The following is an 11,100-nucleotide window of genomic DNA, read 5'->3' on the forward strand; positions in this document are numbered from 1 at the left end:
TGCCCGGAAACATTCCAGGCCAGGCTGGACGGGGCTGTGATCAACCTGAACTAGAAGATGTCCCAGCTCATTGCAGGGAGGTTGAACTGGATGACATTTGGAAGCCCATTCCAACCCAAAGTATTCTATGATTCTAAGGGAATGAGGAATTGCAGCTGTGGTTTCCTTTTGAACTTGTGGTGATAATTGTACATGTTTTTATTATCTGCATATAAATATGTAACTAAATATGCAAATGAAGCATTGTGGCAATGAGAAATGAGGCACACTGGGACGCAGACAGAGATGCACACACACACAGACATCTTGTTCAGGAAGGATTGCTGAGCCAAGCACAGCAGAGAGCTAAGCTAGGCTGAGGCCCTTATTAGCCATCGACAGTTAATAGGATTTACATATATAGGCCTGGACTAAGATGTTACATAAGATGTTTTTTCAATAATTGTTATTAAAAACACACCACGCTAGTGTTATGATTATTTCAGATATGTTCCCACTCATTCACAGACCAGGAGGCCCAAGGACATTCGCAAATCATACATATGGGGGCGATTTTCTGACCAGAGATATCATTCTCACTGGCCTGGGCTATCACTTCTTACACTCGTAAAAAATATACTTCTGTATAATCTGTCCAAGGCCCTTTAGCTGGAACTGCTGTTCCCACAAAACATATGTGCTTTGTTAACCTCTTTGGCATGGGTAAAACTTTTTAAAAGTGAAGAAACTTCAGCAAATGGATTTTGAGAGACTACCTGTGTTGCTGACTGGACTCTGAGTGAAACAAATGGAACAAAGTAAACCTGCACTTAGTGTTTGGGCCATAATGAATTTACTTGTAGCCAGTAGATCATTAGGCATAATTGTGAAACTCTTGTTTCAAAATTTCAGTCATTGTGAAATTGAGAGGTGGTATTTCTAAGCAAAGGGAAAGAATCTGATTTCAACAGCTTAGGAGAATTGTTTTTCAAGGGGTATGTTTACCAGAGAAGCAAAAAGATGCAAAAAAATAGTGAAAAAAAGCTATACCAGGGATTTCTAAATTGCTTCCAGTTAATGCTGAAGGAATGGTTAGAAATTTAATTTCATTTGAAGTGGTCTCCTTCTTTTTGTCTGAATTCAAGAGGGTCTCAGCACCAACATGCTAAGTGCAAGAGACAAATATGATTATCCAACTTCAAAATGTGAACAAGTGAGCACCCAGAATTTTCAGAGTAAAAGAGAAGATGGTATGAAGTTAAATGTGTTATTAATAGAAAAATGTTTGTTATCTGATCATGAGTTTTGCAGGACTGCGCAACAGAAATAAATTATTAATGTACATTGTTGCATTATAAACAGTCCTTCTAATTTTAAGCTATCTCCCTATAATTTTATGTGCACTCTTGCTAGAGGCAAGAGTAGCTGCATTTTGATTGTATTCTGTTTGTGTCTGTTTCTACAAATGCAAATGCTGCTTGCATCAAAGAGTAAGTATTGTTGGAGGTCTGCATGGTGGTGCATTAATGAGAAGTCACTGGTTTGCTACCACTGCAAGCCAGCTAAATTCCCCTAGGCATTCACTTCTGACAGGCACACATTTCTGTACAGTGAGGTACTACTTCCACATGCATTTAAAAAATATATATATACCTTTTTTTTTTTTTAATATTCTGCTTAGATGGACATTTCATAAGTGTCGTCAATGTTATGATGTATTTATATGACTCCCGTTTTCCATGGAAAATTTTCAGCTAACCATTACAGTCCATAAATGTTTTCAAGTACTGTGAAAAATAAGGCTTAGGTTGCTTGTGGAACAGAGTGATTGCACCATCCATTTCAATGCCAGAATGCTCCTTTATGATCTCAGTGGAAGGGGACAAAATTTCTAAACTAAAAAAAGAAAGAGTTTTTCAGTTATAGCAACACATAAGTGGCAAAGTAATTTCCTGGCATTAAGAAAGGGTAGTCCTTGTCCTAAAGAGCCATACTGCACAATCAAGGGGGGAAGAAAGCAAGAGAACTTAATGGACCAGCAAAAGTAAGGCAGTGTTTTCTATGCAAATTAATAAGAGAATCAACAGAGCAATGTAAGTGAAGCTCAAAGCATAAATGACTCTTGTCAGAATACTGTTACAAGAAGCTGGGTTACCACAGAAGACAAGTAAACAAAGGTCATTTGGATCTTGTTTGGTCTTACCTTTCAGCGTATCAAAGGATAAAATGTCGCATTTGAAATGTAAGTTCCTAAGAACTCTATTCAATAGCATGCTTCTCTCTGTGCTGAGCTTCAAGCATGGGTTGAGTTCAGAGATTTCTACCAAAATGGGATGTTTACACATTTTCTGCAGCTGTATTCCAAATAAATACTAGAAATTATAATCCAGTAAAAGGAAAAATAAGAGGGGAGAATGAAAAAAAGTATTGTTAGAATTGAAGTAGAGTGGGGCTTTTTGCATTCAACTAAGAATTCTGAATGCTGGATGGTCATCCAGCCATTTAAAGCTTAAGAAGGTTAGGTGAGAGATGAAATCAGGAGGAAAGCAACTGTCAGTTACTATACTACAGAAAAAGCCATAGTGATATTCACGAGAAGGCTTCCATGCTTTGATGTGAGTTGGTGGGGTCACAAAAAAAACCCAAGATAACTGAAATGTGGTTTTCTTTTTTTTTTTTTTTTCTTTTTTTTTCTTTTTTTTCATCATTGTACACTTGTAGCCTATAACCAGGAAAATACAGTGAGGACACAGCTTCAAAGCAACCCTGTAAATGAAACAATCACCCTTCATCTTCAGTGATTCAAGACAGGAAAAGCTTTCTTAGGGGACGGTAATCTTCTAATCAGTTAGAAAGTACTGGAAAACCATTACATCAAATTGAACTTATTATTTCACTACTGTTTGATAAAACATGCTGGAAATGCTAAATTTGTCACATCTAACTTTGTGATAAGCCATCTCCTGCACCAGTTGGAGAGGTTCTCCCATTTTTATTTCACTTTGAGTGATCTCTGGTCCTATTGCCTGTGTCCTGACAAAACAACTTACAAATTTGCAGGAAAAGAGTAATCCAGAATTGCCAAATGGTGTTTCCAAAAATTTGAGCTCTGGTGCCACCTAGTGAGCAAATTGATAACAAAGACAAGGAAATGTTACACAGAAATTCAGTCACAAACAAGTAATGATCTCGTCCAACATTGCTTGGCAGTAGCAGGCCATCAGAATGATGAGAGCTAAAACAGTTCAGCCGGTTTTTGTTTGTTTTGTTTGTGTGGGTTTTGTTTGTTTGTTTGTTTGTTTGTTTGTTTTTCTCCCCAGTAGCTTTTTTTTGAGCCCTGGTTTCAAAAGGAAAGAGCAGGGGAAAGAATGAACTAGGACTAGCCAATGTATTCTTAAGTAGAGATACAAAGAGAGGTTTCTCAGAGCACTGTGACATGAAAACAAACAAACAAAACACAAACAAAATACCCAAACCAAACAAAACAAACAAAATCCTCCCACCATCCCGAATGTGTCAAGTGTGTATGGGTGCTTACACAAATCCGTGCACTTTGAAAGACAGACTCACCCATCTTTCTGTCTCCTGTGATACACAGGAGGCTCTGAATGAAGGTGTTTATTAGATTCTTATTTAGTAGATTTGGGCAAATAAGGGTGACTTTTTCATACATACTGTAACAGCAAGCAATATGGCCAGGTGATATGGCTAAGCAGCCTTGTGTGTTTAGCATAAGGATAAAAATATGCCAATTCAGTTTTGGAAATTAAGCTGATTTTCCATCTACATTCCAGAGGAAATCTATGAAGAAAATTTTACATTGTTTTTTGCATTTATTATAGGCTTTTATTTTTGTTAAAATCATTTGATAAAATGTCAAAGACCCAAAGACTTTTGAAAATCTAGCCTTTGATTTTTCAACGTCTTTTTTTTTTTTTTTTTAGTCTATTGAAGTACCTCCTTCATTCCAGTCAACTAATTAAATTATAGAATAGCTGAACAAACTGCTTATAAGCAATTCAGATATTTCAAAAGTGGTGGCAACTTATTACAGCTAGAAAAGGTGACCATCACCATATTTAGTATTGTTTTCTATACTATTCTTTACACTTCAATGGATCAGGATGTTTCTGTATTTGTCTGAATGAGGAACAGCAGAAATTAAATGTCATATGTTCTTTGATGATATGCAGAAGCTTTCATTAAATTATTAACTGTGATCTGATCTAGGTACCCAGAACAGTTGCAATTAATTAGTATTGTCTAATATACATTTATATGATGCTGGCAATAATATGCATCTGCAATCATATTCACTATGCCTATTTCAAACTCCACTTAGCCCTTCCTTCCTGTCCACATTAAATGATTGTGGGTCATTATCAAGACTTGCCATTTGAACTTTCCGCATAGCTGATGAATGTAAGTTGATGAATGAAACAGGAAGTTTGGACTTCTTAGTGCTCAGTTTTATCTCCTTTGAAATGCAGCACTTCCTTTTTCTTCCACCACCTCTTACTATATTTTAAACTATGCTAGAACTTGGCTAGTAAGGTACTGACAATTTTTTTATAAGCTTCTTGGGAGGCTGTGTCAGACCTCAGGAAGTCAAATCCTGCTATTCTTGCAATTTTACAGCAAAACACTCCACTCTTCATTGGGTCATATATGTTTAATTATGAGGATGATTAGGTGATTTTTAATTATTTTTTCTAAGTGTTTCACGTTTCAGTTAGTATGAAGTTATTGACAGATACATACTTTTGATTTAAGAATTTATATTCTTATTTCCAGACTTGCTTATTCTGAATAACAAGTCTATGTGAATAGTTACCATACATCGTTTATTATTCTAGTGAACATTGTTCTGTTTTGCAGAAAAGGCCAGGAGTGTTGTGTTTGGAATATTTGTTGCATTACCTAAAATTATGAGTATGTGGCATTGTTTGAAAGTATCAGTTTGTTGTTATTTGATTGAGATGAATACTTCTGGAATATCTAAAAAACATGACACTTGTTCTATGGAAAATGGAAGATTTTGTTAATCCATGGTACATCAATGAGGTCTGGAAAAAATGCTATAGTTAGTTGTTTCTCCTTTTATCAAATGCAGATATGAACATGTAGAAAATTACTTGAAATTACTTAATCCCACCCCACAAATTGTAAATCTTAGAATTTGGCATTTATAATTTGAGGTGCATTTCATCTATAGATGTGTTTAGCTTATTAATAAGGAAAATAGACAAATGTAGTGTATGAAACTCTTACAAACACACAACTCACTATGACAAAGGAACTTCAGTTTCCACAGATTCATTTACACAAGATAAACTGAAAACAACAACAAAAAGTCGCTTCAGTGAAGCATTAGTGGTATTAACTACATAGTTTTATGTTGGAGAATATTTTTACCTTTCCCTTTAACGAAAAATACAGAATTCTTTCCTAAAATGTGGGTTGGCTGTAGGCGAAACTGCCTGTGCTGCATAAAACCACTAGATGTAGCTGTTGAGACTTGCAGGAGAAAGGAACATTTTCAGTCCCCCACCCCTCCACAAAGTAGATGTGTTTTTTTTCTGTTTGTGTGTGTGTTTTTTTGTTTGTTCCTTGTTTTTTTTTTGATGTGTGTGTGTGTGTTGTTTTGGACTTTGTGGTTTTGTTTAAAATGTTGAGGACCCTCTTTCACAGTCCCTGGATTTTGCAATCTGTTTTCCATTACATGTGATACGGAGAGTACAAAATTTAAAGATTACATGATTTTTCATGAATTTATTATGAAAATAAATTAGGATATATACTTCCAGCAATTGGCTTGAGATTGCAACTAGAGTGGTGTAGAGCAAGTTTCTCTTGCAGCTTCAACGCATTTTACATAGCTAGGATATAACAGTAATCTGGGCAGCTGCAATTGCCACAATACCAGACACATCCCTAAAAAGAGAAGTCCTCTAGTAATCTGTCTAGATTATTGAACTCAGTGACCACTTGGCAATATATCAGGAAGTGCTCGCAGAACCAAATTAAAATATATCGTGAGGTTTTATTTTCAGTGACATCTAGAAACATCCCATATTCTGTTCTACCAACTTAATGGAAAATGTATTTATAAGGATACCTGATTTGCTATATTGATTTTACAGTTTTTTTTTCCAGCTACCAGTACCATAATACAATTCAAAATAGTATCAACAGAGCTACTCTGTTATATTCTATAGGAATAGTTCAATTAAAAAGATAAAATGTAGAAATATTAATTTCTTTATGAATAAAAATAAGGTATGTGTTAGTATGTACAAAACTTTTAGTATAATTTTCCTCTCCAGTAGTTAAGAGAACTATGTTTGTAGGCACATGTATTAGTATTTAAATGTTTTTCTAATGTATAATTGTAAAATGTGCATTTAGAGAGACAGAAAGGATGAGAATGGTGGTGGATGCCCATGCATTTTGCTGTTTTTCATGTTTCTTTCATGCCCTGTGAATGAAAAAGAACTGAAGCAGGGGTCTGATGTATCTAGCTGATAAATGCAAACAAATAGTTAATAAAATGAAGCTGTAGTTACAGAAGAGTGTTAGTGACTGACTGTTTACAAGCACATGTACCAGTACATCTATGAATACTATATTACTGAGAGAGATGCATGAAGATTTGGGTTTAGTGCACTGTTAGTGAAAGTGTTTTATTTGTTGTTAACATGAGTTGTGTTATGCATACAAACTACTGGTAGAACAATTGCATCTACACCCCTATCTGAATGACACAAATAACCTTTCACATAACAGTGTCATCCACTCCCTTGGGTATTTGTCCTTTGAGCCCATCTCCTCTTCTCAGTTTTGCTTCTTTTGGTTTTTAGTGTAATTGCTGTAGTATAAATACATCTATATTAACATTTGTAGATCCATATATGATACTGTGCCCATGGTGCCCAGTTGACTTTCACAGAAGCACTGATAACCTGTCCGGACATCTTGCTTTCAAAGCATGGCAAATGCCTGTTCAAGGCCACAGTGCAGTAGATTGTTATTATAAATAAACAGTCTAATGGTCAGAGTGATATGGTTATAGATATTTAAACAAAATCAGAATTCACCTCCAGGAATTTTGCCATGAGAAACTCCAGAATTCAAACTAAAATTAATCCCTGAAGTGTTAAGATAATAATGAATTAAACTAGTTTCTTAGGTGTCTTTCCTTGCTCAGCCAGTGTAAATCTACTCCAGCCACCAAGCCAGGAGAAAAACAGCAGCAGTCTCACCCTATCTGAAGTTTTCCTGTTTTATTTGATCTTCTCAACAAGTGTGATCTTCTCGCTTCTTTTTCTGTCCACTGGTTTCACTTCTTAGCTCCTCTTTTCCTACACCTAGTCTCATGCTACTGCTTACTTCAATGCAGTTTTGCTCTCACTGTTCCAGCCTCATAGAATATGACTCTCTCCCCTCCCCTCCCCTCCCCTCCCCTCCCCTCCCCTCCCCTCCCCTCCCCTCCCCTCCCCTCCCCTCCCCTCCCCTCCCCTCCCCTCCCCTCCCCTCCCCTCCCCTCCCCTCCCCTCCCCTCCCCTCCCCTCCCCTCCCCTCCCCTCCCCTCCCCTCCCCTCCCCTCCCCTCCCCTCCCCTCCCCTCCCCTCCCCTCCCCTCCCCTCCCCTCCCCTCCCCTCCCCTCCCCTCCCCTCCCCTCCCCTCCCCTCCCCTCCTCTCCTCTCCTCTCCTCTCCTCTCCTCTCCTCTCCTCTCCTCTCCTCTCCTCTCCTCTCCTCTCCTCTCCTCTCCTCTCCTCTCCTCTCCTCTCCTCTCCTCTCCTCTCCTCTCCTCTCCTCTCCTCTCCTCTCCTCTCCTCTCCTCTCCTCTCCTCTCCTCTCCTCTCCTCTCCTCTCCTCTCCTCTCCTCTCCTCTCCTCTCCTCTCCTCTCCTCTCTCTCCTCTCCTCTCCTCTCCTCTCCTCTCCTCTCCTCTCCTCTCCTCTCCTCTCCTCTCCTCTCCTCTCCTCTCCTCTCCTCTCCTCTCCTCTCCTCTCCTCTCCTCTCCTCTCCTCTCCCTCTCCTCTCCTCTCCCTCTCCTCTCCCTCTCCTCTCCCTCTCCTCTCCCTCTCCTCTCCCTCTCCTTTTCCTTTCCTACCACTCTGCCTACTCCTGCCTTTCCTACCACTCAGTTTTCATGCTGACCTTCGTGTTACTTCTTTGACATTGACTGGTGCTTTTCATCATTAACTGTTTGCCTTTTCTCTCTGATTTTGTTCACTAGGTCTTCCATGAGCAGTGATGCATTTTCTCCCTCTCCTTCTCTCTTTCTTCCTACTTTGATATAGTCTTGATTCTTTTCCCCCTTTCCTTGTTTTCCCACCCAGCCTTGTTTTTCTCCTGTCACACTGCAAGGCTGGGAGTTGTAAGTAAACTTGTGTTTCCCCCTTCTGCTTTTGCTTTTACAGTTTTTCCTCTGGAACTGTGAAGACTACACTGACACACAGACAGACAGCTCTTTCTGCTACTAAGTCATACTCTTCCCCTCATGTTTTCTTCTTCAATGCTAGCCATTAGCAGGAGATTTCCCCTGCCTGATTTCATATTTTATGATGAACTAGCTGCAGGTGCATGAGGGCACACTGTGCACACACTTACAGTACAAATAAAACTGACATTTGAAAGATAGATAGGAATTATCTGTCACTAATGTCTAGCATCCACCAGGTGGTCATTTATCCATAAGGAAAACATTGTACTTGGATATTTATTCTTATACCACTGAAACTTTCTTTTTCTATTTAATTGTTTTTCTGTATCTGTATACCTCTTCTCCCCAGGCAGGTGCAGGATAAATGAGCTGCCACTTAACAAATTGCAAAAGCTGATGCAATGTAATAACATAGACTTAATTATGAACAGTAGTTCTGCATCTCTCTTTCAAAACTTCTTTCTCTTAACAATAAATATATTGTGGGCTGTACATCCAGGCTAAGGTTTTCAGCTGACATTGAATCATATGAATCCAAAGAGGTGCTTTTTTAAGGTTAAACTTTAGGTATCCCCAAAGCCTTAAATTATGCATACAAATTGGATAAATCTCCAGGTATTTCTACTTGCAAAGTTCTACAGAACTGAGCTGAATTTTCTGTAATTCTGGAGGCTGGGTGAAAATTGTCTTTCAAATGCATGAAGTGTATCAAACATGGATCTAATAGATCTGCCTGGATCCCTTCTGGGATGCGCATGCCACAAATACGCTTTTATTTTCTTTTCAGACAAATAAAGGAGCTGTTTCTGTAAGATTTTTACCAGCAGAGAGTTCTCTTTATGCACACTTTAAAGGAAACAGTTAAGCTAACAAAGCTGCCATCCTGGAGGTGAAAATTTGGTATGTTACGTCTAATTGGTAATTGCATGAATTAGAGATTAATTACTGGTACTGTAAGAGAAACAAGTATACCTGCACCATTGGCCTACTGAGTATCAAAGTCTTGTTCAAATCAGGTGTATTTTCACTGAATGTATTAATATTTGTGTATAACTTTTAGTATTCTTTTGTCATATTAATTGTCTTGTTAATGGAAAACTTGAAATTGCATAATATAGAAAATTAATATAGAAATATACAGTATAGTATAGAATACTATATATAAAATACTATAATATAGTATAGAAAAGTAAATTCTTAAATCCCAGTTGGTGGGGTGGTCTGTTTATTCGGTTTTTGTTTGTTTGTTTGTTTGTTTTAAAAAAGGAAATATCATTCACATTAACAGGGATAGAGGGTTACTAACCTCCTGTACAGAGATGATAACTACTCAAATGATTTTCAAAGCTTAAATCATACTGTTGGAAATTCTAGGTCTTACCAGACAAAAGTCACATTGTAAAACTTGTACAGAGGGTAAAGAAAGAGTGTACAAAAACTGCCTCAGAGATGTATCTCAGCAAAAGTTGGGAAGTAGAGTAAGAAAAGTAATTTTTTGCTTCTGTTTCCCATACAGTACCTAATCTATTTTTCAAACAGGGGTCTGGTGTTCCTGAGCCATGAACTCTGTGATGCCCCTCTCAGAGGTACAACAATTTTACTTTCTATGTATACAGTACAGAGGGTCATGAAAACAAGCACTCTGTGTATATATCATTTTGCATAATCAACAAGAAGATTTAAAGTCGAGGTTGGCTGATTTGCACATTTTCATCAGATACTTGCAAATGCAATCAAAACAAAACACTACAGTTTTAAAATTCCAGCAATGACTCAGTCATTTGGTATCAGAAAGAATAAAAAAACCCAAACTCCCAAACTGATGTCATCCATTTTACACTAAATGATCTTTTATTTTAACCAAACCCATCTTTTGTTTTTTGTTTGTTTGTTTGTGTTTTTTGGGGGATTTGTTTGTTTGTTTTTTTCTTGAAGTCTCTGAATTATAGAATCTGAAATGGATTGTCGGTTATTATAAAGATTATTCTAAAACTGAGTTTCTTGCTGCCAGACAAACCTGTTTACTTGGAAAAGAAATGGAAACACATGCCAATATGAAACATTACTAGTATCCCTGATTCATTTAAACTGCCTGCTCTGATTCTGACTAAAAGTGCCTGAAACCTTTTTAGCCTGCTTTCCATGATTGCAATGAATTTGTTGATGCAGTCCAAAAGAGGTGTTGCACTGCATTTCGTACACCTAGAAATAAGGAAAGTCTGTTCTGTGTATGTAAACAAATTACTAATCATCAGAGAATTTGGCTAGAGGTCTGCACTGCCCCTTGATATTTTTCTGGTCCTTGGACTGGAGTAGGTATCCCTTTCCTTGATGGCATCTGCAAAGCATATCAAGATTCATGGACACATGTGTAGCCCTCATGCCCAATGCTTTGGACTGCTGGCGGAAACAAGTGCAATGCAGGTAGTGTGACACACTCCTTACAGCTGCCATGGCTTAATAGAAGGGCAGCTGCATCCAGGATCAGAGCTTTCAATAGCCTTTTGAAGATATTGCAGAGAGTACCAGAGTGATTTCATCTAAAAGTTACATGTGCCTGACCCACTGTGGTGAGCCTGACCCTTGATGAAAAGCTTGTCACATACAGATCAATATAAACGCTTTCAATCAGGAGAAGCAAATGGAAATATGGGAACAGTCCCAGTTCAAAA

The sequence above is a fragment of the Columba livia genome, chromosome Z (genome assembly GCF_036013475.1).
Source record: "Columba livia isolate bColLiv1 breed racing homer chromosome Z, bColLiv1.pat.W.v2, whole genome shotgun sequence".
Classification (NCBI taxonomy): domain Eukaryota; kingdom Metazoa; phylum Chordata; class Aves; order Columbiformes; family Columbidae; genus Columba; species Columba livia.